This window comes from Phocoena sinus, chromosome 6 (genome assembly GCF_008692025.1).
Source record: "Phocoena sinus isolate mPhoSin1 chromosome 6, mPhoSin1.pri, whole genome shotgun sequence".
In the NCBI taxonomy this organism is placed as follows: Eukaryota; Metazoa; Chordata; class Mammalia; order Artiodactyla; family Phocoenidae; genus Phocoena; species Phocoena sinus.
This window is the reverse complement of record NC_045768.1, coordinates 40542141-40569458: the sequence shown is the minus strand read 5'-3', so window position 1 is coordinate 40569458 and position 27318 is coordinate 40542141. Positions and strand designations below refer to the sequence as shown.

The 27318-nt window shown below is 38.9% G+C and overlaps 1 pseudogene; it reads right to left on the bottom strand.

The window, feature by feature from the left end:
* Nucleotides 1-407: 407 nt before the first annotated feature.
* Nucleotides 408-27318, bottom strand: part of LOC116754992 — a 75204-nt pseudogene continuing 48293 nt past the window's right edge.

Here is a 27318-nt window from a genome sequence, read left to right as displayed (position 1 = left end):
GAGACCTCCCTATGCCCAGGCTCCTCCCTAGATCTACTAAATGAAAATCTCTGGGGCTGGGACCCAGACACCAATGTTTTCCTTAAAAGCTCTTTAGGTAATTCAAACAAGCAGCAAAGCTTGAGAAGCAGCCCCAAATGGGAACAAACTTATTTCACACAGATAAAGTGGGGCAATTCGTGTGTTAAAAGAACGTGTATCTCTCTAGCTACAGCTATATATATATATATTTTTTCCTCTTTATTCTGTTTGTGTTTCAAATAGGCTTTTTTTTTTTTTTCCCCTGCAAAAAGCGTTATTGTTTCCATTTGGCCCAAGGCTTGGGAGAGGGGTCAAGGGCGGTTAAAAAGCTGCCTAGTGTATGCAGAGTGGGGCTTCAGGAAAAGCTCTGACGCCAGAGGGGCTCCTCAGAGGCCGCTGGGCTTCAGAGACTTCTGTTCGTGCTCGAGGGTGAGCCTTTCAAAGAGATAATCGCCCAGCCCGGCCTGCGGACCAGCCAGCCTGCGGTGGTTGGTCAGGTGGTCGCCCATCTTCTTGATGAGTTTCACCTGCTCCTCCAGGAAGCGGCTCTCCCGGAAGTCGTGGGGGTGGGAGTCTGCGCGGGCGGAACCGAGGGCGCGCAGATCCGATAGAGCCTGGTTCAGATTCTTCTTCCTGAGAATGGCGGCTTCCACAGCGTCCTGGGTTTTACCCCACTCATCTTGAGAAGGCTTCCGCGCATCCTGGTAGAGGGTGCGGCCACAGCACTGGTTTTGCATTTTCAAGAGACGCTGGGCGCCCTCACACTTCTCCTCTGGCAATTGGCGAAAAAAGTGGCCCACACCGTCCAGAGTCCCATTGTTGCTGTCGAAATAGAACCTCAGAGAGAGGTAAGTGTCCACAGATGCATGTTGAACAGGCGGTGGACGGTGGCGTCCACCACGGTGGAATAATTCCGACGAATCTGGGAGCTCGTGGTTGCTCAGTGATAAGGAGCGAAGCTCAAAAAATGGTGTTGGCCTGTCCTGGAGGCTGAGGATAGCTGAGTGGCTGAGGGTAGCTGAGTGGCTGATTCTAAAGGTTGTGACTGGAAGAAAGGTTGGAGGGTGGTCGGGGGCTGCAGCAAGGAGCGTCCCTGGGTCTGTTCATTCCAAACACTGTTGAAGCAAAAGACAAGATATGCAGGACCGCTGAGCGCACTGCCTCAAATAGGCTTTGATATAAATGAACAAGAAGTGCAACCAAGGACAAAACTTACCCTTCCCCCCACCAAAATAGCTGGCGATACTGGAATCTAGATCTGGGAAGGGATTCTAACATTGCTTTCTTAACATTCCCAGCCGCTAGAACAGTGGTTCTCAAAGTATGGTCACCTTGTAACTAAGCAGTACCCTATGGGGCCTTCCTAGGACAGACCCATCCCCCATATCCTCTGCTGTAGATCCTCTCTGAAGTACTCAGATAATAGTATCTCAGGCATATTTCTTGAGTTTTCAGATGCTAAAAACCACCACCAAATGGAAGAAATTAACTCCTTGATGATCACGAGCACGTAGCCCCCAGACCTTCTGGCACCTAAGGATGGATAATGTTACCTGCCCTATTGCCTCAACATCAACCAATCAGAGAATTGTGCACGAGCTGATCGCATTCCCTAGGAACGCCCCTCCCTCACCTGGCCTTTAAAAATGCTTTGCTGAAACCCTTTGGAGATTTCCGGGGTTTTTGGAACACGAGCCGCCCCTCCCCTTGCTCAATCTTGCAATAAACCTTTCTCTGCTCCAGACTCCAACCTTTAGGTTTGTTTGGCCGCACTGTGCTTCAGACACACAAACCTGCATTCGGTAACAACCTGACCAGCTTTACCAGCATCCCCTGATAATGTGTTAGATATTCAAGTTTCAGGGCCCTGTCCCAGCCTTACGGAATCAGCAACTCTGGTGGGTCTCAGTGATCTCTGTTGTAACAGGCCCTCCAGATGATTTGTATTCACCTTGAAGTTCGAAAATATCTGCATTGTCAGCTGGCCAAAGCGTCCACCAGCAGGTGAAGGGGAGTGGCACCTGGAAAAGATAGGGACCAGCCAAGGCAAGTACAGCAGCATTTGCCGTGGTAGTAATGGAGAATGCCTTTTCTCCACTGGTTGGCACAGACTGGTATCTGGGAGCAGTGGCAGGGTTATTTAGGATGCTTTACATTTCAGTGTAGAGTGGCCGCTGTCCTGGTTTGGCAGGGACTTCTCCTGTGTGAGCACTTGAAATCTCATCCTGGCAAACCCCTTAGCCCTGGGTTTGAAAAACGTAGGGAATAACATGAAATTTAGGGGAAACATGATCTAGGTTTTGGGCAAGTCACAAGTGCTAATTGAAGCTAAGCAAGTATGGACAACATCTAGCCTTCTTTAGCCCTTTGCGGGGAGGTAAATCTGACTGGGTGAAAGGACTTATTGTTAAGAGATCTTTGTAGAAACGTCCCCTCTGCTTAGTCCGCTGGTCCTCAGTTCTGGCTAGACGTTGGCATCGTCTGAGGAGATTTAAAATGATTTTATTGGTCTAGGATGACCAACCGTCGGTGTGAGGGTTTTTAAAAGTGCTTCAGATGATTGTAATGTGCAGCCATATTTAGGTGCCACTGCTTAAGCTTTTGGACCGCTGCTACTTATTTTAACCTCGTCTTCCTATGAGAATATCCAACTGTAGTTGAGGTTTGTTTTTTTTTCTTTTTTTTAAACTGTTTTATTATAAGATTTACTGTCTTAAATAAGATTGAATGTACAGAAAATCCTGCTAGTCCATCTGGTATAGCTGGATACCCAGAATAATATCCTTAAGATACATACCATTTAAGTATTGTGACTGGCCTTTTTTGAAATTAACATATGCATTGAATTAGTATGTTCTCTTTTGAAGTTGTCATGTTGGGGAGCTATACCTCTAATCTGCTGCCATTGCTAAATATCTGGACACCTCTTATTAGGAATTGCTTTTAAAAATCTTTAAGGATTAAAACCAAGATTGCTGTATTATTTGTACTGGGACCACAAAAACCTCACAAAATTTCCCCACAGTACCTTCTACCCCCAATCTCTAACCCTTGGCAACTTCTAATCTGTTCTCCATCTCCACAGTTTTGTTATTTTAAGAATAATATGTAAACATAATCGTGAATTACTTAATTGGCTTTTTGAATTTTTTCCCTCAGCATCATTCCCTTGAAGTTCATTTCAATTTTTGCATATATTAATAATTTGTTCCTTTTTGTTGCTAAGTAGTATTCTATCATAAGATTTTATCACAGTTTGTTTAAACATTCACCCATTGAAAGACATTTGGGTAGTTGCCAGTTTGGGGCTATTATAAATAAAACTGCTATGAACATTTATGTGTAAGTTTCTGTGGGAACTTAATTTTTTGTTTCTTTTGGAGAAATGCTCAAGAATACAATTACTGGGTTGTAGGGTGAATCTACTTTTAGGGTTAAAAGAGACTGTCAAGCTGTTTCTCAGAGTGGCTAAACCATTTTATATTCCCACCAGTGATATGATATAATTTTTCCACATACTTGCTAGCATTTGATGTTGTCACTATACTTTAATTTTAGTTTTTCTCTGATAATCTCATTATGGTCTTAATTTGCATTTCCCTAATGGCTAATGATGTTGAACATCTTTTCACGTGCTTATTTGCCATGTGTATATACTCTTCCCTGAAATGTCTGTTCCTGTCTTCTGCCTATTTTCTAATTGGATTTTTTAAAGTTGTTTGGAGGGTTCTTTGTATATTATAAATACAGGTCATTTGTCTCATATAGGATTTTCAAATATGTTTTCCCAGTGTGTAATTTTAGTTTTCATCCACTTAAAAGGATCTTCTGTGAAGCATTTTTAACTCATTTTGATGAGATCCAATTTATCAGTTTTTGCTTTTATTGATCATACTTCTGGTGTAAAGTCTAAGACTTATTAACTTAGTTCTAGATGCCAAAGATTTTCTCCTATGTTTTTTTTCTAAAAATGTCCTGCTTTTACATTTAAGATTATGATCCACTTTGATTTAGTTTTTGTATAAGGTGTGGAGGTTTAGTTTAAGGTTCACTTTTTTTTGGTCGAGGGATGTCCAACTGTTTCAGTACCATTGTTTTGAAAAGTCTATTCTTCCTTGATAGCTTTTGCACTGTTGTCAAAAACAAGTTAAATGTATTTATGTCAGTCTCTTTCTGAACTTTCCAGTGTCATTGGATATGAGTTTCAGGAAACACTGAGCCTGGCTCACTTAATGGTACTGAGTTGGAGGGCTTGTATACGTTGGGCCTGTTGGCACAGCAGATGCTAGCAGATTAGACTAGTGTTGATGGGACTAGTGCCACAGGAGGATGGGTTCCCCTTCAGGCTATGCTGCTGCTACAGTAGATCGAGTCCCCCTCTACCCCAACTGTGGGGCAGTGACCTGCTGCTGTTACTGCTTTGTATTAGGCTACTTTTGCCCCAGGTGTGTGGTGGGCTCCCTTTGAAGCTGCTGCTGCTGTCAATCACAAGGTTGAATTCATTTTAGAAATACTTAAGTATAAATACATAGACAGGCTTTTGTAGGACCTCTGTATTTGTTTTCTGCTGCTTTCATGTGAATCACCACAAATTTAGTGACTCAAGACAACGTAAATTTATTACCTTACAAGTCTGACATTGGTCTCAATTGGGTAAAGTAAAAGTGTTGGCAGGATCGACAGATGAATGGGTAAGGGAGATGTGGCACATATATACAATGGAACATTACTCAGCCATAAAAAGAAACGAAATTGAGTTATTTGTAGTGAGGTGGATGGACCTAGAGACTGTCAGAGTGAAGTAAGTCAGAAAGAGAAAAATAAATACCGTATGCTAACACATATATATGGAATGTAAAAAAAAAAAAAAGGTTCTGAAGAACCTAGGGGCAGGACATGAATAAAGACGCAGCCATAGAAAATGGACTTGAGGACACGGGGAGGGGAAAGGGTAAGCTGGGATGAAGTGAGAGAGTGGCATGGACGTATATACACTACCAAATGTAAAAGAGATAGCTAGTGGGAAGCAGCCGAATAGCACAGGGAGATCAGCTCAGTGCATTGTGTCCACCTGGGGGGAGGATGGGGGGATGGGGGGGGTGGGAGGGAGGGAGACGCAAGAGGGAAGATATATGGGGATATATGTATATGTATAGCTGATTCACTTTGTTATAAAGCAGAAACTAACACACCATTGAAAAGCAGTTATACTCCAATAAAGATGTTTAAAAAAAAAAGTGTTGGCAGAGCTACATTCTTTTCTGAAGGCTCTTAGGGGTGTTTCTGTTCTCTGGACTTCATCAGCTTCCAGTGGTCACTTGCAGTCCTTGACTCAGAGTCCCCTTTCTCCACCTTCAAAACCCGAAATGTTGCATCTCTCTGATCCTGCTTTTATTAGGACATCTCTCTCTTTCTCTTTCTACAGTTGGGAATGGTTTTCTGCTTTTAAGGATTCATGCAATTAGATTTGTTCCATGAGATAATCCAGGATAATCTTTCTATCTCAAGGGCTATAACTTCAGTCATATCTGCAAGGTCTATAACGTCAGTCATATCTGCAAAGTCCTTTTTTCCATGTGAGGTAACATATTACTAGGTTCTAGGGATTAGGGTGAGGGCATTTTTAAGAGCCATTATGCTGCCTACCACACCCTTAATAAGTGACCTTGAGAAAATTACTGAGATTTTTAAAGCCTTAGTTTCCTCAAATATAAAATGGAGAGATATCTAGTTTATATCATGAAAGTGAAACAGTATATATGAAATCAACTAATTCAAAAAATAAGACTTCTTTTTCTTTATGATTTACATAATTCTCAGAGTTCAGTTACTTGAACAGTTACTTTTTCTTAAACAGAGCTAAGGCATTTCAGGGTTCAGGTGCTGTAAGATTGTCTGAATTATCTAACAGTTAGCTATGCACAGGTGCAAAGCATTTGATTTACTCCCTGGTGTTCTTTATCTTCTCATCCCACTTAATCCATATCCCTTGTCTAGCTCCAGCCAGTAGAGTCAGAGCTTGTTTTACTGTTTAAAGTTCAATTTAAAGTCTCTCTGCATCTCTGGGTTCTCAGCCCTGGTTGCATATTATAATCACCTGGGGAGATTTCAAAACCTACTGATGCCAGATTTCTACCTATCACGGATATTTGAGGAGGGACCTGGAATGAAAGGCTGTAGTTTATGGTTTTTGGAGCCAAATCATAGTCTACACTGAGCCAAATCATTTGCGAGATCACCTCTAAAAAGGAATTTATCTGTGGTGACTAATGCTCTTCCTTTGCCAGTATCCTTCATTTGTCCCTCTTTGGGGGAAAAAAAGGGGGGGAACCCCCCCAGCAGTTTGGCTCCCTGAATTACAAGCTGATGCTGTGGGATTAGTGTTGGCTCAGAGCGCACATCTTCGGATACCCATTCTCTCTCCTGCTGCCTTGCATGAAGTTATATCCCTGGGCAGTTTTTCATCCACCGCCCTCTTTTGTTTCTAATCTTAGCAAGTAAAGTCTCCCCTTAATGAAACAGCATTTCATGGGACTTACTGGGAGCATAGGTCAGTTCCAGACCTATCATATGTTAGCTAAAGCAGATATAAGTGATGTATTTTTGGCATTCATCCTTGTGGGTTGGAGAGAGAAGACAATTTTATCCTTTTAGGTGTCATGTGACTGGGCAAATGGCCTCTTTCCCTCTGCTGCCTACCATGTGAAAAACTGAGGGTGTTATCTCTAGAAGGTATCAAAATAGTTCAGATAAATCAAATTTCTCACTAAAAGATGACAAAACTGTGGCTTAGGTGGTTAATTTTACATGTCAATTTGTCCGGGCCACCATGCCCAGTTATTTGGTCAAATATTATTCTGGATGTTTCTGTGATGGTGTTTTGGGGTTTTAAAAAAATTTTTATATTTTATTTATTTATTTATTTATTGGCTGCATTGGGTCTTCGTTGCTGCACGTGGGCTTTCTTTGTTTGCAGCAGGCGGGGGCTACTCTTTGTTGCGGTGTGCGGGCTTCTCATTGCCGTAGCTTCTCTTGTTGCGGAGCGTGGGCTCTAGGCACGCGGGCTCAATAGTTGTGGTGCACGGGCTTAGTTGCTCCACGGCATGTGGGATCTTCCTGGACCAGGGCTCAAACCTGTGTCCCCTGCATTGACAGGTGGATTCTTAACCACTGTGCCACCAGGAAAGTCCCTGTGATGGTGTTTTTGGATGAAATTCATATTTAAATTGGTGGACTTTGAGTAAAGCAGATCATCCTCCATAATATGAGTGGGCCTCATCCAATCAGTTGAAGCTCTTAATAAAGCAAAGACTGACGTCCCTGTTGCAAAAAGGAATTCTACCAGAAGACTTAACAGAAATTGAACTGCAACGCTTCCTAGAGTCTCTAGAATGCCTAACCTGCAGATTTTGAATTTACCAAGCCTCTATAATTGTGTGAATCAGTTGTTTAAAATCTCTCTCTCTTTCTCTATCTATATATAGATATGGATATAGATATAGATATCAATATCAATATCTAGATCTATATTTGTCAATATATATGGTCACATTGTATACACATGCTATTAGTTCTGTTTTTCTGGAGAACCTTGACTAATATAGTGGCCCATATAAATAAAAGGATGAACCCAGGTTCACCCAGGTAGAAAGTAGTACAATGAGAACTGGAACTTAAGGCCTCATGAGTCATTCAGCTGTGAGCACTGACCCAGAACTGGGGTCAGCAAACTCTCGCCCACTGATCAAATCTCACTTGACTCCTGGTTTTGTAAATAACGTTTTGCTTGAAGACAGCTGCACTCATTCATTAATGTACTGTGCATGGCTGTTTCTGTGCTACAGCAGCAGATGGGCAGTTGCAACAGAGATGTATGGTACACAAAATCCAAAATATTTACTATCTGACCCTTTACGGAAAACATCTGCTGATCCTTGCTCTAGGATGCCATCTGATTTCTGATAGCACCAAGGAGAATAATTCGTGCACATTGAGTTAGATTGTTAATCTCAGGTCCTCCTTAGGTCAAAGATCTCTTAAATGCTCACCCTTGCAGTAGCCAATTTGGGGAGGATTATCTGAGGATGCAGAAATATTTCTTGCCAGGTCTTTCCAATCCACGCTGCTCCCTGACTGTGGTTCTTAAAACCTATTTTTAAAAAAAAATTTATTGGCGTATAGTTGATTTACAATGTTGTGTTAGTTTCAGGTGTACAGCAGAGTGAATCAGTTATACATATACATATATCCCCTTTTTTTTTAGAGTCTTTTCCAAATAGGCCATTACAGAGTATTGAGTGGAGTTCCCTGTGCTAATAAGAACAGCAGGTTCTTATTAGTTATCTATTTTATATACAGTAGTGTGTATATTTCAGTCCCAATCTCCCAGTTTATCCCTCCCCCCCCCAGTCCCCTGGTAGCCTATTTGTTTTCTACATCTGTGCCTCTATTTCTAAAACCTGTCTATTTTAACCATCTACCACTCATTGCTTACTGGCTCTGGCTTCATGTCCTTGATAATAAATCTATTTCTTGTTCTATCCTGGATGACATATTCCAAGGACTGAGATAATATCTTATTCCACATAATTTGTCCTTGATATTGTCTACCTTGGGGTCTTCATCTATGTCCCGAAGAAAACAGTCACACTCTGTCTTTTAGTACTACTAATAATACTACATTTTATGGGATGAATTTAACCCAGTGCACTGAAATATCCCTTTAGAAGCTGTATGCAGCCTGTCACTGGGTTTTAGCACAGGGGTAGAACTCAGATGAGTGTTCATATTTAAACAAACCTACTTGACCAGAAACTTTTGTCTCACCAGTTATCTTATTACACAAGTAACTTCTGTCTTTGCATCTATGATGTAAATATTTTTAATTGCCTAAGTTATCTGAAAATTATTTAGAGCTTCCATTTCAGTAGGCATTGGAATTGCTGTGGTATGACTGTTTCATTACTTTATTTCCAAATGTTAAATTAGGCTTCAGGCTTTGGCCAAGAGTAGACAAAAAAAGGATTAAAAAGAAATGAAGAGTGGGAAAGACTTCTGATGCAATGGAGACTTAATAAAGATTTGATTTTGTATCAATAATTTATGCCATTGCCAAATAACTCCGTGGTAAAATTCCATTCTTTGGTAATCATTAAGTACAGAAATTAACAATCAAAATATGCAGTGCTCTTCTTCATTTTCTAAAAACAAACCTATATCTAGATGAGAGAATTTATTGCATAACTGAGGCTCTGGACTTACGACTCCCAAGTCCTATCTTCTTTCAACCATACCTGCTACGTTTCTAACTTCTTGAACATGAGGTAATGGCTTCAGCTTTCATCCCCTTCCTCAGTCTATAGCTTGGTGACTAAGAGTAAGGGATCTAAAACTTGAGAACTTGGGTTCAAATCTTGACTCTAAAATTTACTTGTTGAGTACTCTTGAGCATGTTATCTGTTTTTGCCTCAGTTTTCTCATCTATAAAATGGAGATAACATTACTTCTCTCAGGGAGTTGCTATGAGGGTTAAAAGAGAAAATTCATACAATGCAAGAATTTATCAGTTCTTAGAACATAATAAATACCAAAAAAAAGTTAGCTATTATCAAAGGCCCCTCATTTTATGGATAATATAATTTAGTTTATATAGGTATAATATTTACATATACATAAACATTTTATATCTATATGTGTGTATACATTCTTCTCATAACAGAAATTGAGCAGTCAACATTCACTATAGCTTCACTGCTATAGCTTATCTCTTGCTACATAATAAAGAAGTCCAAACTTAGTGGTGAAATAAACAAATTTTAATATGTGCACAGATTCTGTGGGTCAGCAATTCAAACAGTACACAGAGGAGATGGCTTGTCCCTACTCCATGACTGATGTCTGAAACCTCAGCTCATGAGGAATCAAATGGCTGGGGCTGGAATCATCTAGATAAGGTTTTTTTTTTTTTGCGGTACGCGGGCCTCTCACTGCTGTGGCCTCTCCCGTTGCAGAGCACAGGCTCCTGACGTGCAGGCTCAGCGGCCATGGCTCACGGGCCCAGCCGCTCCGCGGCATGTGGGATCTTCCTAGACAGGGGCATGTACCCGCGTCCCCTGCATCGGCAGGCGGACTCTCAACTACTGCGCCACCAGGGAAGCCCCTAGATAATTTTAATTCACATGTCTGGCACCTGACATGGGATGACTTGAAGACTGGGCCCAACAAGGACTGTTGACTGGAGTGCCTACAGATGGCTGCCCATGTGGCTTGGACTTCTCATAACGTGGTAGTTAGGATTCAAGATAGAGTATCCCAAGAATGAGTGTCCAGAGTTCAAGCATTCCAAGAGAATCGTACAAAAGCTGCATGACCTTTTATGACCTAGTCTTAGATACTACATAGCATCACTTTCAGTATATTCTGTTGCAGGAGTTGGAGATCTTTTTCCATAAAGTGTCAGACAGTCAATATTTTAGGCTTTACAAGCCATACAGTCTGTTTTGCGACTGTTCAACTCTGCTGCTGTGATGTGAAAACAGACACAAACAATACATATACTAATGAACATGGCTGTGTTCCAATAAAGCTTTGTTTATAAAAGCAGGTAGAGGCCTAGATTTGGCCCACCAGCCATAATTTACTGACCCCTGCTCTACTGTTTGAAGCCCTGGAAAGCCCGCCCAAATTCAAGGGACAATGCCCACATCTGGATGGGAAGAATGGCGACGAATTTGAGACCCTGCAATAAAACCACTACATATGGGATATTTCTAAGAGGATCTGTCTGCATACCTTGTTTCTCACATGTATGGTGGATATGAGGTATTGGGACATCTTACATTTCTCTAAGCCTGGGTGGAGGTCATAGTTGGAATCTGAACTCAATGACCTTGATTTCTGGAATAATTGGTAGCTCTAATTATGATTTCCTAACATTCCTTACCCCAATAAATATACCACAAAAGATAGATTTCAAGAAAACAGTTGCTTTATGGCAGATTTTTATTAAGTCTCCATTGACTGAATTATTCCATTTTGGTTGGAAAGCATGATTTTTGTTTCTTTACTAAAGAGATCTGCAACTTTTCAGATGTGGTGTTTCATTCTACTGAGAGGATGATGTAGGTTTTTATAAACAGAAAAAGCAGGGCAGGCTGAGTTCACGCAGATCATACTAATGCATACAGGAATAATGGGAACTGGAACACAGGCTTCCAGGGTTTCCTGTCCTGTGCTCTTTCCGGCAGGTGCCATTGTCTGCTGGGCCTGGCAGTAATAATTTTTGACCTTTACCTCTCTACGCTATTGTGATTTTGGGCTTTGTTAGCTTTCTTATGAGTTTGTACTAAATTGTGTCCATAAAGTAGGCTGAATTCCTCCGGGAAGGATGATAGCTGTTACTGCGTTATTACTGCACATGTTGTGTTGGTTACCTTTTTTTCTTTTGTCCAGCTGTATCCTGAACTTAAAAGATATATTATCCAAAATGAAAGAAGTGCATCTGGTGGAAAACACTCATTTAAGGGATGAAAATTCCTGATGATTGCTTCAGTCAACCCTTAATACACACTGAGCTTCATTAGTAAATAGACAACTCTCAGATCTTTCCCTTGGAAGAGATAGCATAATCAGGCTTTGTGTTGATTTTGCATTCTGTTCTTTAGAGACAGAACAAATTAGAATAATTGGCTGGTACAGGGAAAGCACAAAGAACTTTCTTATATTTTTGTGATGCATCCCTTAATAAGTGTTGAAAATGAGACTAGAGGTAAGAACAAGAAACTCGGAAGGGCAATGGGGGGAGGATATTGTTTCTTTGAAAATATTCTTTCAGTGTTGGCCCAGAAGAAATATGAAGCTGAGGAAAATATTTTTTTAAAAAATGATGATTTTTGTGTTAACGATGTGAGTGTGGAATTAGTAAGAATCAGGAAGCAAGCATCCTTTTCCACCAAGGACTTGGGAGCAAATGAAACCATAAATACTCCCGGCTCCTGGAAACCCTTTTGGAGCAGTAATCAGAGAAGGGTAAAGGCAGTGCCTCAGGGCAGAGGTGTTCAGAGCAAAGGGCTAGGAGGAGAACAAAAGGAGAGTGGATGTGTTTAGAGCTGTCATTTTGAAATTTACCTGCTTCTGCCTCAGTGCTGCTTTGCCAGCCTGTTGGTCCAGTAGAAATCCTCAAAGCAGGAGCAGCTGTGTTTTAAAATAATAGGATTAGAGCAAGTGACTTTAATCCAGGTCTCTCTAGCTGGAGAGTGTGAGGCCACAAGGAATTGTTCACTGGGTTAATTTTCCCCAAACCTCACTGACTAAGAGAAATTGACCACTGGATTATGTGCCTTGAAGGAAAGCAAAAATGTTGAAAGCAAAGAGTGTGGAGCTTGTTTAGAAAGCAAGCTATATCACTTGGTCACCTGCTGATGATAATAGCATTGGCTGAGACCTGACCATTTACAATGAAGGCACTTCTGTAGGTAGTAAGTTCCAGGAGGGCCAGAACTGAGTATGTGTGTTTCAGCATTTAGCATGGTTTAGCATCTTAGAGCCTGGTACATAATTGGCATATTAGACTTAAAAGTGAATATTTTCAGATTGTCTGAATGAGTGGATGTGTGTGATTCACATCCTATTTGCAGGTCCTTAGGCCCTACAGTGGATTTTCAGTGTCAGATTGTGAAAGTATTTATGATGGGGATTGGCATTGTTCCCCATCTTATGGATAAAGATTACACATCGTAGGACTTTATATTGATATCCCAAAAGCCTCATAGGAATTAACAAAAAAATAAAATTGGATTCTGTATAATTTCTAATTTGTAAGCTGGCCAGAACACTGGTATTTCAGCCAGTCCTTTGGTAGTTCCGATGACGTCCCCATGATCACCCAGACATAATCAGAATGGCTTTAGGATTTGGGAGCCAAAATGTTCCTCAGTATTTACTGCTTTGCTAGTCCATTTTAGAAAATGGACTATTGAAAAAATAGCTTCAGACACAATATGGCATTTTATGATTTAGCATGAAATCAGGAATATAGAGGTTATCTGAAGCCTGCAATGGTAAAGTTCCCTCTGCTATTGAAGTTATTGTCTTTAAACAAAGATTCTACATCAGTAATGCTATATATATGTATATATATTTTTCATGATATTCAGGTTCATTTCCTGTTCTCTCTAAGGAAGTAATGGGCTGGTTGGTATGAGAGATGGTGTGGCTTCCAAAGGTGAAAAGTAGCATTTTGTTGTAATTTCTGCCTACCTAAGGATGGGAGAGGCCCAGGACACTGCAGTCAGTATATTATGTGGAGCAGGTTATATTGTGGTTTATTTATGAACTTTTACATGTTTATTTTCTATGCAAGTTTGTGTGCTCTTTTTTGAGTTTTGGTAGATAAGTGTTTTGTAACTTTGGAATACTTGGAGTCATGTATATATAACTTTTATATATATATATATATTTTTAATGTAGTAGTTAAAGCCGTGGAGAGTGTATTAGTGTACCTACGTTCAAATTCTGGCTTTACCCTATGGCTTCCCTGTGGCTTCCTCTCCTTATCTATTAGAAAAGGAGTATAATAACACTTCTGTGATGAGTTACAATAATGCCTGGCATATACTAAGTGCTATTTAAGCATTTGCTATAATGATTATGTATACTTGAAGGCAAGGAACTTGCCCCTTGATCATCTCTGTATTCCTAGTGCTTAAGAATTCCTAGTGCTTTCCTAGTGCATTGTCTTAGGATAGAGATAGCTCAGTATAGTTCTTGTCACTATAAAGTACTGTTGTGTTGAAAGTCTTTGCTTGTGTACTAATCTATGACATATCTGCTGAGGACAAAGAAAGGAATAGTTTTAAAACTGCAATGGATAACAAAAGATTGTATGATGTAATGCCTTTATTATGTAATTATAAAACTAACAAATGATCATGGTGAAAATTTGAAAAACTCCTAGACAAAAGAGAGATCAACAACATTTGGAGTAACTTTCAGAGTGTAGAGTTGTCCATGAATATTAGTGCTTTCATATTTTCCAGGACTTTAAGTAGACTCTGCTTCTTAAGAGTCTATTCATGATATTTTATTTTAATGATGTTTTCATCATGGGGACACACACAAATCTGTTAAAAAAAGAAAGACATGTAAATCACTGATGTTTCAGATAGCCACATGAAATAAAGTGGGAAAGGTCAACAAGCTGAAAGAATGTGGAGTAGCATCTCCTTAACTGCTTACATAATTCTCATTACCTCTGTGTGGATAAAATAATTAATGGGGAATCTAATTCAAGAAAAATGTATGAACTTCACACCTTCTTGAAGCCAAGTATTTCTTTCCACAAAAGGTTACTTTCCACACCATGATTCCTTATTACCTGACAGGGAAAGAGTAATGTATGGCAAAGGGTCTTCCCGAAGGAGGGTGCTTCCCACACTCATTGTCATAAATGACTTCGGAATTACTGTTGCTGTATTACCAAAATCTTAAACTAGGATATTTTTGACAAATGCGGTCCTTGGTTAATTTTTAGAGCTACAAACTGTCAGATGACTCTGAAATAACAATTGTCTGGCTATTCTTCAGGGTGATTACAATATGGTAATGACCTTGAGGTATCACTAAAAAGCAGGAAGGTGTGAGTCTTCCTTTGGTTCCAGAGTGAAGTGCTAGTTGGAGTTGGAGTTGGAAAAGAGGCCAAAATCCAAGTGATAGAGAAGGAAATGTGAGGTCATTAGTGAAAAACCAGGTTGAAGTTAAGGTGAAGAGGCATGAGGAAATGGTCAACTGTTACAGTATTACAAAGATCATCAAGAAGCATATCCATGAATGTGGTTTGTATTGCAATCTGCTGAAAAAGAGACAAATATCCTGGCCTGGCCTTCATGGAGATTATATTTTATTGATTCTGATAATGGATTATTGTTGAAAAGGGCCTCCTATAAATTACAACCATGCAAAGGCAGCAAGATAATTTGTTTTTCTTTATGTATGTGTTTCTCATTTCTACTCACTTTCACACTTACCCTTTCTCTCTCAGGGGAAGAGAAAATCACAAAAAACAAAAACGTCAAATCTCAGCTATTCATTTTCAAAATAATTTTTTTTCCAAATTCCAGTGGAGGCAATAGTTTAACTGTTAAGATTTGTAAGCCTCAAAAAGCTAGATTTTTACAAACTGTAGCCAAATTTTATTCCATAAATAATAGCTTTGGAAAGAATATGTGATGATGCAAAGTTGGAAAAAGTTGGTTTTTCTTCCATAAATGACTTCACTGTGTTTGGGAGAAGAGGCAGAGAAGAAATCACGGTAATCAAACATGGGGTGAGTTTTTCTGATAGGGGGCGCTAGTGCTTTAAAATAGACTAGATAATCCTAGGGATAATCTGAGGGTAGAACAGACCAATGCCTCATTCCAATCTGGTACCCTGGAAGAAAACAGTGTATTTCCTTTGGGGTCTTGAGAGGTTTTTCTTTTGCTTTGTTTTGGTTTTGGTTCATTTTGTAATCAACCTTATTAAGGTATCATTTACATACAATAAAATGCAGATATTTTTAGTCAGTGGTTCAGTGACTTTTAATTTATGTATACATTTGCATAACTACCACCCCCATAAAGATAGATAACAATTCTAAAACCCTAGAAAGTTTCCTCCTAGCCTTTTGCAAAAGTATCCCCACCTTCCACCCCAAGGCAACCACTGATCTGTTTTTTATCTTTAGAGATGAATTTTGCCCATTTTAGAATTTCATGTAAGTTGAATAATACAGTAGGTGCCCTTTTGATCTGGCTTCACTTGCTCAGCATAATGGTTTTTGAGATTCATTCATGTTGGGATATTTTAAACCAGGACTTTAGCCTGGGAGGCTGATTTTGTCTGAAGGCACCTATAGGTACATGAGTCTCTGGCATTGTCACTGTCCTTGGCTCAGTATTTTAAACTTTACTAAGAAGCACAGGGTAGAAGTAAGGAAGATCATTGTCAGTATAATGGAGGTGAAGTGGGTTCTGTTATATAATATTCTCAGCATAAATTGACCTGCTTGGAATCATTGTGCTGATAATCAACAAGGATACTCTTCCTACAAAAAACCTTGATACTATAAAACTTCTAAAGGACGCTGTCCTAGGACTCTTAGCTTTCATTTTTTGGGAAGCATTTCTGGAAAATTCAAATGCTCACAACCTGAAAGAAGCAATTATTCACCTGAAGGCTAACTCTGCTAAAGTTGAGTTGTCCGACCTTTACATGCTGATAGAACCCAAATAGCCTTGCAAAACAATGCTGTAAGCATATAGATTATTTAAGATGGACGTGTGTATGCAGTAAAGTGAAAAAACAAAGAATCTTTGAGTTTCCCTTGCTGTTTTTTTTTATTTTTTCATTTAAGTTTCTATAGAGTATGCTAATAGTTCAGGGTAACCTCAGGGTAGTTTTAGGTCCACTCTACATAAATGTTGAAGTACTCCATACCCACCTTTTTTCTACCTTCCTTCTTTTCTTCCGTCTTTCCTTTCTAACTTCTTATAATCCATTATACTTCATCCTGCATTTGCTGAGGTGGCAATTAGTGTAGGAAAATACTGTGAAAATTTGCTGTTCAGAATGCATGTTGACCAAATTCTATATTGAGAAAAGGTCTGAATTTACCCAGAGTAACCCTTTCTCAGAGTCTTTGAATAAACGCCATAGAAACTGGGCTATATATAATATCCTTACAGGTATGTAGAACTCATAGCAATTGCCCTAAAGAGCTTACCTAGCATAGATGCATATGAATGCATTTAATGATTGTTTTATTGGCAGCGGTGCCAACATACACAGTCTGTTTTGTTTTATATCATTCTCATTACCTGCTGTTTACCACTGTATACATTGCTAATGGCGTGGTTTCTATGGCTTGTGAATTTCACGGCCAAATAATATGAAATTCATTGCACACTTCAGTGTAGAAGATGGAGACTCCATAGATTTTTGTGTGCTCTTTCCCCCTTTGGAATGTATTACACTGAGATCAGGCAAAATAATAAATTTATTTCAAATGTGCTTGATAGCGAAACATCAATTAGGACTAAAGGGCAACATTTCTTCTCCCAGCAATGTAACAGTTTTTAAAGACTACGCCATTGGACGTGGAGTTACTGAACATGGGACTCAGTTCACTGGGATCCCTTCTTAGAAAAATAAAGGAAAACTTGAATTGGATTTGTGTGGCTTATTCAAGTAGTAACTAATCAGCTACACCTTGGTTAACTTAGTTTGTCACAGTTGTTTGGTATTTTATTAACTCTCTTCCCCTTCTTCTCCCGACTCTCACGAGAACGGATCATGAGTATCTTAAAACATACTAAGTCGTCTTCCATCCCTGTTAATCTAACTACAAAAGCACACTTTCCTTATCCAATGTAACTTACTGTCTTTTAGAGTAACTGTGGTTTTAATTCTCTACAAAATTAAAACCAGCAAAGAGGAAACAGTTTCAAGGAGCCACCACATTGTAGAGCTTTAGAAAGAAGACTTTAGAATTAAGGACAAATATATCATTTTATAGCTAAAGCACCTGAGGCCTAAAGTAGGCAGGTAACCATCGAGGTTAGGAAAAGGGGTTGAAGATCAGGTTTCCAGCTGAGAAAGAGTCTAGAGGGACTCAATCTGAGCAGGTCAGAAACTGAAAGGAGACCACTGATGTTCTGGGAAGGCTGGCATCTGGCCTTGAGTGTGGGATTCAGACAGGGAGTGGGCCCGGGTGGGGGGGAACTGAGCTTCTGCAGTAGGCAGAGAAGTCCACCTCCTCTCCGGAAAGTGACATTGACCTCAGGGTGTTGCGGGAAAGAACAATGAATTCCAGTCCGCCTGAGAAAGCAGGCCAATCTGATTAACTCTGAATTTAGGCTTATCTCAGATACTTCTTGAGAAAGAACTTGGACAAGAGCAAGTCCAGCTCAGCCTCTTTAAATCCATGCCCAGTATTTTCTGGGGGAGCTGCTTAAACCCCCCAGTTGACTCCAGTATTTTAATTTCACTCTATATTTAATTCCGACAGTTCTATGATTGATTATTTAATGGGCAAATAAGTAGGGTCACAAAAGAATGTGAATGTATTTTACAGGATGAGGATAGGCGGAGTGGAGCAGTCTGGAATAGGACACCAATAAAACAGGATCTTGGTAAATAAGAACATTTATTAGAAATGGAGAGGAATTCGCAAGGAAATTAGTGCCTGACGCCACGCCCTACTCTGTGTGTTTAGAAGCTAGTTTCTAATTTTATTTTCATAGGAGATCTCCCTGTGATGAATTGTCTTTTACCTCCACACTATTTATCACATGGGCATATTGTGAAGTTTGTGTGAGAGAAAGCAAGTATTAGAATTTGTCTTGCAAGCAGCTATAAACATTTCCTGGAACCAATCTAGGGTAGAAGGAAAAGGAAAGGAAGGTGGAAACAAAGGGGAAAGACAGCTGATGATGCTGGAGTCTCTCACTGGGATTTGTGGTATCTCTTTCTGAAACTAAGTACAGAAAGTCAGAACTTGACTGATTGTTTCTTGATCACGGTTTATTTTCATTTTTTTTTCTTGCTCTCTTATCAATTATTCCAGCCAATATTATGTCATTTTCAGTTTCAGTAAGCATGCCTGTCTTGTTTCCATTCACATTATTTATGCAAACGTTGACTGAACTCTGATGACCCTGAGTTACCAAGGAAACATTAGATACACCAGTGGATACATTTCTTAATTTTAGAAAAAAATTACTGAGTGAAGGTTAAAATAACTCTACTCAAATTTGTCATATAAAAAAATTCTCCTAACATACAATACCTCATTGCCTAATAATGCCAGATAAATGAAGAATTCCTGCGTATTCATGAATGCGGGCTAGTCTGTATATTTTTTGGCAGGTATGACCGTTACCGAGGGTAACGACCTAGTTTGCTGGCCATGTCCTGTGTCCTAGAAAGTTGTAGTTTCTGTTTTCTTTCAGTTGGTACATTGGATATCAGAAGTGAATTTATAAAATTATACTTCCCTTTATACTTACTTTGCTTTTTTTTTTTTTTATTTACTTGAAGTATAGTTGATTTACAGTGTGTGTTTCAGGTGTACAGCAAAGTGATTCAGATATATATACTTCTTTTTCAGATCCTTTTCCATTATAGGTTATTACAAGGTTTGAATATAGTTGCCTGTGCTATACAGTAGGACCTTGTTGTTTATCAATTTTATGTATAGTATACAGTGGTCAGACCACATGATTATTTTTACTTCTGATATAATTTTTTCAGGTACAACCTCAAATCTTTGATGAGAAGATATTTTAAAATAGGTTTAGCATGTGTGTGCTCTAAATCCAACAGTAGTTATTAGAGATATGATTTTGCACTTAGGTATTCCTCTCTTTTTTGTTCTTGGCCAACCAATTGAAAATTAGTTTTTATTTTCTGGTTGGTTTGCTAGATGTTTATGACTATAATAAAAGTCTTACATTTTGTCTCATATCTTAAAACACAATCTGAATTAGCAATGGATATTGTGCTATACATAGGGGCTGTGATATAAATATAGTTTCTAACTTCAAAAACATATAACCTAGAAGGGAACACAGACACATATGCAGCAATTATGGCAACTGCATTTGTTTACTAAGTGAAATATTAGTGAGATGGATAAAGTGCTAGCAAGCCTTGAACAGCCAAATCAGCTTCAAAAATAGATGTGCAGTTCTTTAAAAATCTTTTTAACATTTTCCAGCTACATGTAGAATATAACTTACTATAAAAACGATATGGGTTTTATTTTAAGCAATTTAGCATTTTGACATCCTCATAATGAAATTAAATCCAGAAGGAGGTTTCTCTCCATGATCTCTTGAAATGGTCCTTGATCATCCACAATATTTATCACAATAACAAAGGTGGTACCAAGGGCAGGAAACTCCAACATTATTAAAGTTTCATAAAGCAAAATTAATTTTAAGAATATAATGTCCCCAAACTGACGAAGGTCTTGAAAAATAATTTCAAGGGAAGAATAAATTATTTTCTGTTTGTCAAAGGGCAAAAGTATTTAGGTTGAGTTAATGAATGGTAGAGTTTTTGAGTGGAGAATGTCCTTAACATATTATGTAGATCTGTACTGTCAACAGATGCTAGCCATGTAGCATTATTTATATTTAAACAAATTTAAAAAGAAGATTAAAAATTCAGTTCATCATTTGCATTTGCCATACTTCAAAGATGTTTATTAGCTCCATGTGGCTATTGAATACTGCATCGGATAGTACAGGTATAGAATATTATCATTATCACAGAAAATTCTACTGAGCAATACTAAAATTATACCCAGATATTCATAGAGAAGGCAACAAAGTCTCAAGGAAATAATATAACTTCCCCAAGGTCGCACAGCTGTGTTTTTAAAGAAACACAGAACGACACAAAGGAAATAGTATCAGAGGCATTAAAGAAACCCAGTAAGTTTCTGGAACAGTCAAAATGGGGTTTAAAAGTGCATACTTAGCTGTTAGCAGGGCTGAAGCTCTTCATGGTTGGTAAGATCTACCTGCCTGAATTTGGACATTTAGCATTTTATGCAGTGAATTAAAAGCAAAAATCATTTCAGCGAACGGCTGCCAGCTCCATATTTTTAGCCACTGTCGTGCTTCCAGGTTATGTTTATCACTTTCATATACAGGGCACCACTCTGAAATGTGATGGTTTATCTGACCCCAGAGAAATCAAGAAATCTTGGGGGAGTTGAGGCTGTATTTGCAAAGATTGATTTTTAAATGCATCATGCAGACTGGCCCTGTTTTAAAAGGGATTCCTGCCATCACATAATCAAAATGTGAACTCCCTTCTCACCTTGCAAGTCAAAGATAGTCCCTGCATTTTTATCATTTCGTTGAAATCCAAATATTATTTTTCCATTCTCTAACTTGTTTTCATCACAGTGTGATCAAGTGTTGCCAAGGAAGGAAAGGTTAGATTTATCATCAAAGTTTGCTAAAGGCCCCCTACGTAATTGAACCCTCAGGAGAAACAATTCTCATGTATTCTTTCTCTATTGTTTCAATATCTTCCTAAAGAGTCATTTCAATATGTTTGGTTCTGTAGCAGAGGTTCTGTGAAGTGCTTATCTTCCTCAGAGGTCCTGTGGGTAAAGATGGGTAAGGAGAGAGAGGGAAGAAGGATAGAGAGAGGCTCAGTGCTGAGATAAGGACAGTGTTCTAAAGCCTCCTGGGGCTGGGGGTGGGGTGCACAAACACCCACGACTAATCCAGACAGAAGCTGAATAATCAAGGGGATGACCACTGTGAAGTTATGTGGTCACCTCTCCCTCTAGAAATAAACATTGCCCTCAGGAAGTCTCCTCCTGCCCCAGAAGAGCATTAGGAAGGTCTGGAGAGGGGGATTATTGGCAGAAATGGAAAAAGCAGGTTGAAGGGATTAGCCTGGAGCAGAGAGACCAAGAAACCCAAACCAGTAGAAGGAAGGCAGACTTTTCATGGACGTCTCCAAGCCCAAATTTTCATGGACGTCTTTTCATGAACGTCTCCAAGCCCAAGTTCTGGGAAGTACAAGTCAGAGTGCTCATTTAACCCCTTTGGGCCCCCACGGGAGTGGAGGAAGACTGGACAGAGAGGGAGAAGGGGCCATTGAAGGTACAGTATTTACTATGGGATTTAACTCCTGAAAGGCCTCCCAGTAGCTTCAGATCTGCTCAGGAATCCTTCATGTCCTGCTGGTTCGCAGCGAGTGGCTCACAGCTTCAAGGCCTCCTCTGCCAGATGGAGAACTATTTCAAACATCCTGCTTCTATTTTGTACTGTAGCAATCCAGACAGGAAACCTGACCCCATTTTCAGGTTCTAAAGAAAAATTCTAAGTACCTGAAAGACCTAGAAACGTGGTGGCTTCTATTTAAGATGTGGAGATAGAGAGCGTATACCTGGACTTGGGTCTGCAGGAGCGCCAAATTGTACCAAGAGTTCCCTTTGTTTTCTCTCCCATCTCTGTTTCTCCTTCTCTCTCTGCTGGATTAGCCACAGGGACTCCAAGTTCTTCATTGTGTGGTCCTGGTACCAAGATTCTCCTGGGAATTATAAAGCTATTCACCTTCTACATCGAGCACTTCTTATTTTTTCCCCAGCAACGTAAGTCATCCTTAAGAGGAGTCAGGCTCTTAAATATATTTTAGTCATCCCTTTGTACATTAAATGCTCTTTCTTGGAGACTGCTTCTGACATGGTGTTCAGCGTGCTCTCAGCTGGCCTCATTTGGAAGCCGATCCTGCTTCCAAATGCTGCCTGTTGCTGGCCTCCTGAAGTTCTGCCCTGCCTTCCCCATCAGGTACAGTTCAGGAGCTGCCTACCTCAGGGTGATAGGTTATCTTCTAGTTGCTTTATTCCTTTTCCTTTTACATTTAGAGATATATCATTTGAATACTTAAACTTCTCTGTGACCACAGCTTTATTTGCAACCACAGCTTTATTTGCAACCCACAGGTTTTGTTATGGCATATTTTCATTATCATTCAGTTAATAAAATTCTAATTCCCACTGCAACTTTATCTTTGACCTACATAATGATCAGAAGTATGTTTTCAATATCCAACTATTTGGTAAAATATTGGTTATATATTTTAAAATTTCTTGCTTATTCTGAGTCTTGTTTTATAACCAGCATATAGTCAATTTTATAAATGTGCCATGTGCACCTAAAAATTTGCATATAATATATATATTCCATCATTGTTGGTGCAGTGTTTTATGTAAATTTAGGCCAAGGTTTTTAATGGTGGTATTCAGATCTTCTATAACTTGCTGATTTGTTGTGGTTCTATGTTACTGATCTAGGTAATTTTTCTATTTCTACTTAGTTTTTTGGAATTTCCCTTCATATATTGCATTGAAGTTTAGATTTATACTATATTCCTTATAAAGTAACAGTTGGTTTTTTTATCCTGACTTATCGCCAGTGATACTTTTTGCTTTCAAATCTATGTTAACATTAAAAAAAACTTGTTCAATTTTATTTATTGTTGTTATGACATAATTTTTTCATCCTTTAATTTTCAGTCTGACTCTTGTCTCTTGTAAGTGGCATAGAATTAGGTTTTTTTGTTTGTTTCAATAATCTTTGTCCTTTAATTTGAGTATTTACAGTTAATGTATTTTCTTATAGACCATTTACTCCTTGTTTACTATTTGTCCCACCTTGTTATGTTCTTTTTGCTCTTCTTTCTTCCATTTAGATTCTTCAGATTCCATTTTCCCTTGTATTAGCTTGTTACTTTTACATAAGTAGCAGTTGCACATGTACCATGACTTATTAGCTCTTTTACTGCTTCTCAAGCAATGCTGAGATCTTAAATTTCTTCTACTACTTTTTCCTCTTCCATTTGTTTTAATGCATTCTGATTTTTGATATATTTTATTATTACTCTTTGTGCAGTTAGATTTTATTTAGATTTATCCACTTATTTATCCTTTCTGTTATACATAATTCCTTTTTAAAGTCCTTATTTTCATCTGTGATAATTTTCCTTCTGCCTGTGGGTCTCCCTTTACAATTTATTTCAGTCAGTTCTGATGAGAACATATTCTCTAAATTTTGTTTGTTGGCAAATTTCCTTATTTCATCTTTCCTTCCAAACAACATTTTCTCTGCCTCTAGAATTCTCAATGGGCAGTTATTTTCTTTAGCACTTAAAAATGTTATTCCATTATTTTCTAGTATCCAATCATTTTCATTGAGAAGTAAGCTGTAATCTTAATCCTGTTGTTCCTTTGAAAGTAGTATCTCTGTTTTTCCTCTGGCTAGTTTTAAGATGTTCTGTTTTTCTTTGCTATTCATGAATTGTACTGTGGTTATCTTAGGTGTGGTTTTCTTTGTACTTACTCTTGTTGCATTTTTTTAGTGCTTATTGAATTTATTGCTCCATACATTCTTTTTAGTTTTAGAGAACTCTCAGCTGTTATTTCTGAAATATTGTTTTCATCCCAATCTCTCTCTCCTTTTATCTTTGGACTCCAGTTTAAATATATGATAAAGATGTTAACTATGGCCCATTTGTCTCAAATGCGCTTTTGTGTACTTTATATCCTTTTTGTTTTCCATGCTTTTTTTTTTTTTTTTTTTTGTGGTACGCGGGCCTCTCACTGTTGCAGAGCACAGGCTCCGGACGTGCAGGCTCAGCGGTCATGGCTCACGAGCCCAGCCGCTCCGCGGCCTGTGGGATCTTCCCGGACCGGGGCACAAACCTGCGTCCCCTGCGTCGGCAGGCGGACTCTCAACCACTGCGCCACCAGGGAAGCCCTGTTTTCCATGCTTTAGTCTTAATATTTTTACTATTCTGTCTTGCAGTTCACTTACCTTTCTTTACATGTGCCCAATCCGCTACTGAGTTTTAAATTTAGTATAAGTTTCAATTCTATCAGTTCAACTTCAATCAGTTTACAGCTTCCAGTTATCTAGTTAAACTCTCCACCTTGTCATCTGTTTTCTTGAACTTGATAATATTTACCAAAATATGTATGAACTTTAATGTTTAGGTCATCTGTGATTGTGATTCTGTTTTTTTTTTTGGTGGTACGTGGGCCTCTCACTGTTGTGGCCTCTCCCGTTGTGGAGCACAGGCTCCGGACACACAGGCTCAGCGACCATGGCTCACGGGCCCAGCCGCTCTGCGGCATGTGGGATCTTCCCAGACTGGGTCCCCTGCATCGGCAGGCGGACTCTCAACCATTGTGCCACCAGGGAAGCCCCTGTTTTGATTTTTATTCTAATTCTCCTTTTCTTGGTAGTCGTGATGGTTCTTCAAAGAATACTAGACTTGGGATATGACACGTTGTAGAGAATCTGAATGGCATTACAGTTGCCCTTTGAACAGCCTGGGTTTGTTGAACTGTACAGATCCACTTATACGTGGATTTTTTTTGCAATAAGTAATACAGTACTGCATGATCTGTGGTTGATTGAATCCTCAGATTCAGAACCACAGATAGGAAGGGCCGACCACAAAGTTATATGTGGAGTTTTGACTGCACAGGGAGTCAGTGTCTCTAACCCCTACATTGTTCAAGGGTCAACTGTATTTTCTTCAGGAGAGAATTTCCTATTCTCAGGTAGGGAGCAGAGGGGAAGATCACCTCAGTCACTGGACAAACTGCATACTCATTTTCCTTCTTTATAAGGTTCAACGTAGATGTTGCATCAACTTTCCTAACACACACACACACACACACACACACACACACACACACACACAGAGAGAGACTTTCAGTGTCCTGATTCATATGATTAGCTTTCCATTGGGCCACAATTCTTTGATAGGTTCTGAACCCCTGTTTTGTCTGTTCAGCATTATAAGCCAACTAAACCTTTGACTTAGTTAGCTTTTGACTTCTGCTTTGACTTCAGTTAGCTTTTGCTTGACTTCTTAGCATCTTGCCTTGTCTACCTATTATACATGGAAAATACTGCAAGGGAACACAGTTGCTGAATCCAGCTCAATCCTATGAATCTTTACTCTCTCTGGGATTTTGGTCCTTAAAATTCTAGCTGCCTTGTTATTCTAAATTCCAACTCTGGTTTCCTTAGTCCTATGACATTGTCCTAAGGTCTACTGGCATTTCTGCCTCTTAGGAGCCACATTTGGTTTCTCAGACTTTTGCTCTTCATCAGTGGTTTCTAAGTGACTGGGCTAGAATCGCATGTACAGAGTATTGTTCTCACTTCAGTGAGTTTCTTTCTCTGTTTTACTTTTCTAGGTCATGGCTACCTCAGTAGCTTTCTAACGCTCACAGTCAAATGTTGCTTACAATTTATCTGGCCTTTCTAGTATGTTTTCCTAAGGTAAACTGACAGAGTTGGAAACAGGAGTTCTTACCCACCATTTAAAAAATTCTGTTTTGTCTATGAATTCTTTGTTTTGTCCCATCTTCTGTCACTTTTTCCTACCAAAAATTCCCATTCTCACAGATAATTTTAAGATTAAAAATTGTTATTAAGGTAATATGTTAATTTTGAAAGGAATTAATTTTGCTTTGAACAAGAACACAGATTGGTGAATGGGATATGGAAAATTCCTTAACTTATTCATCTCTAAGAGTAGTATGCAACCATCTGTACCATAATAAGTTTGTCAACTATGGAAGAAAGCAGTCTTTATAAAATCAGCATTATTCAATAACAGTCTCAAAAACTGCTGCACTTTCCTGCTCATGCCACCAATTTCCAAATGTTCAGAGCAGAGAATTGTGGGATGGGATATGGAGAAATGGCCTGTCATAGTAACTATAAATATTGGAAGAATGAAATTATAAATAGTTTTCTATGAATATATTTGAAGTATTTGTTCCTAAAGAACTTCTAGAATAAGACTCAAAAATTTAACATAGAAACACCTCTTGATAGGTATGAAACTCAGTAAAATTTATCTCATAATAGTTTTTTCTTTTATGTGATTCTCAGATTCACACAAAATTATTTTTATCTGGACTTCACAGGTCGTCTTATATTTACTATGGGATCAGTCACCCTACATTTTTGAAACATGGCAAAACAGTTAAAATTGGAACATTTCCCAAATCCAGGGCATATGACCTACATTTCTGTAGAAGGCAATATTATATTTCTGTCTAGTTCTGGGGTAAACATTTTCATACCTGCCAATCCGATTTGACTAATGTATTGTTTTTACAGTGCATTAGTGGAAATTAAATGGTAGATTCAGTCAAACAGTCATTTCATACATCAAAAAGGAAAATCAGTTAGCACAACTGACTGAAGTGAATGAAGAAAACAATTCAAGGCAAACAACTGTCCCAGTAGACTTGTATAAATACAGTAGTGGTGTCATGTGCAGAATTAATCTTTCCTCACCCTTAACTGCAGAACACTCTGCCAGCCAATTCAGTCACTCAAATAATCCTGAATTTTAATATTCCAGTTTCATTTACTCTCAGTAGATGGTGACTGCCCTTTCTTCTCCTTCATCTGTCAATCAGTGGAGAATGTCAGAACAGGAGAATAGTAATACTGGCATATTGTAACGTACCGTCCTGAATTCTACAGCTTCAAAATTCTTAGGCTGACTCAATGATCTTAAAGAGTCTGGTGCAGAAAGGATATGTGAATTAAATCGCAGACCATTGGCTGGCCCTTCCAGCACTAACATCCCTTATTCCTGGTTCTAATATATCACAAAATACTCAAGAGGAAGTTTTTGAGTGGTCAGCAGAAATGTGGCTCCAAAGCAGATACGTGGAAAAGAAACATTGTCATCTATGAT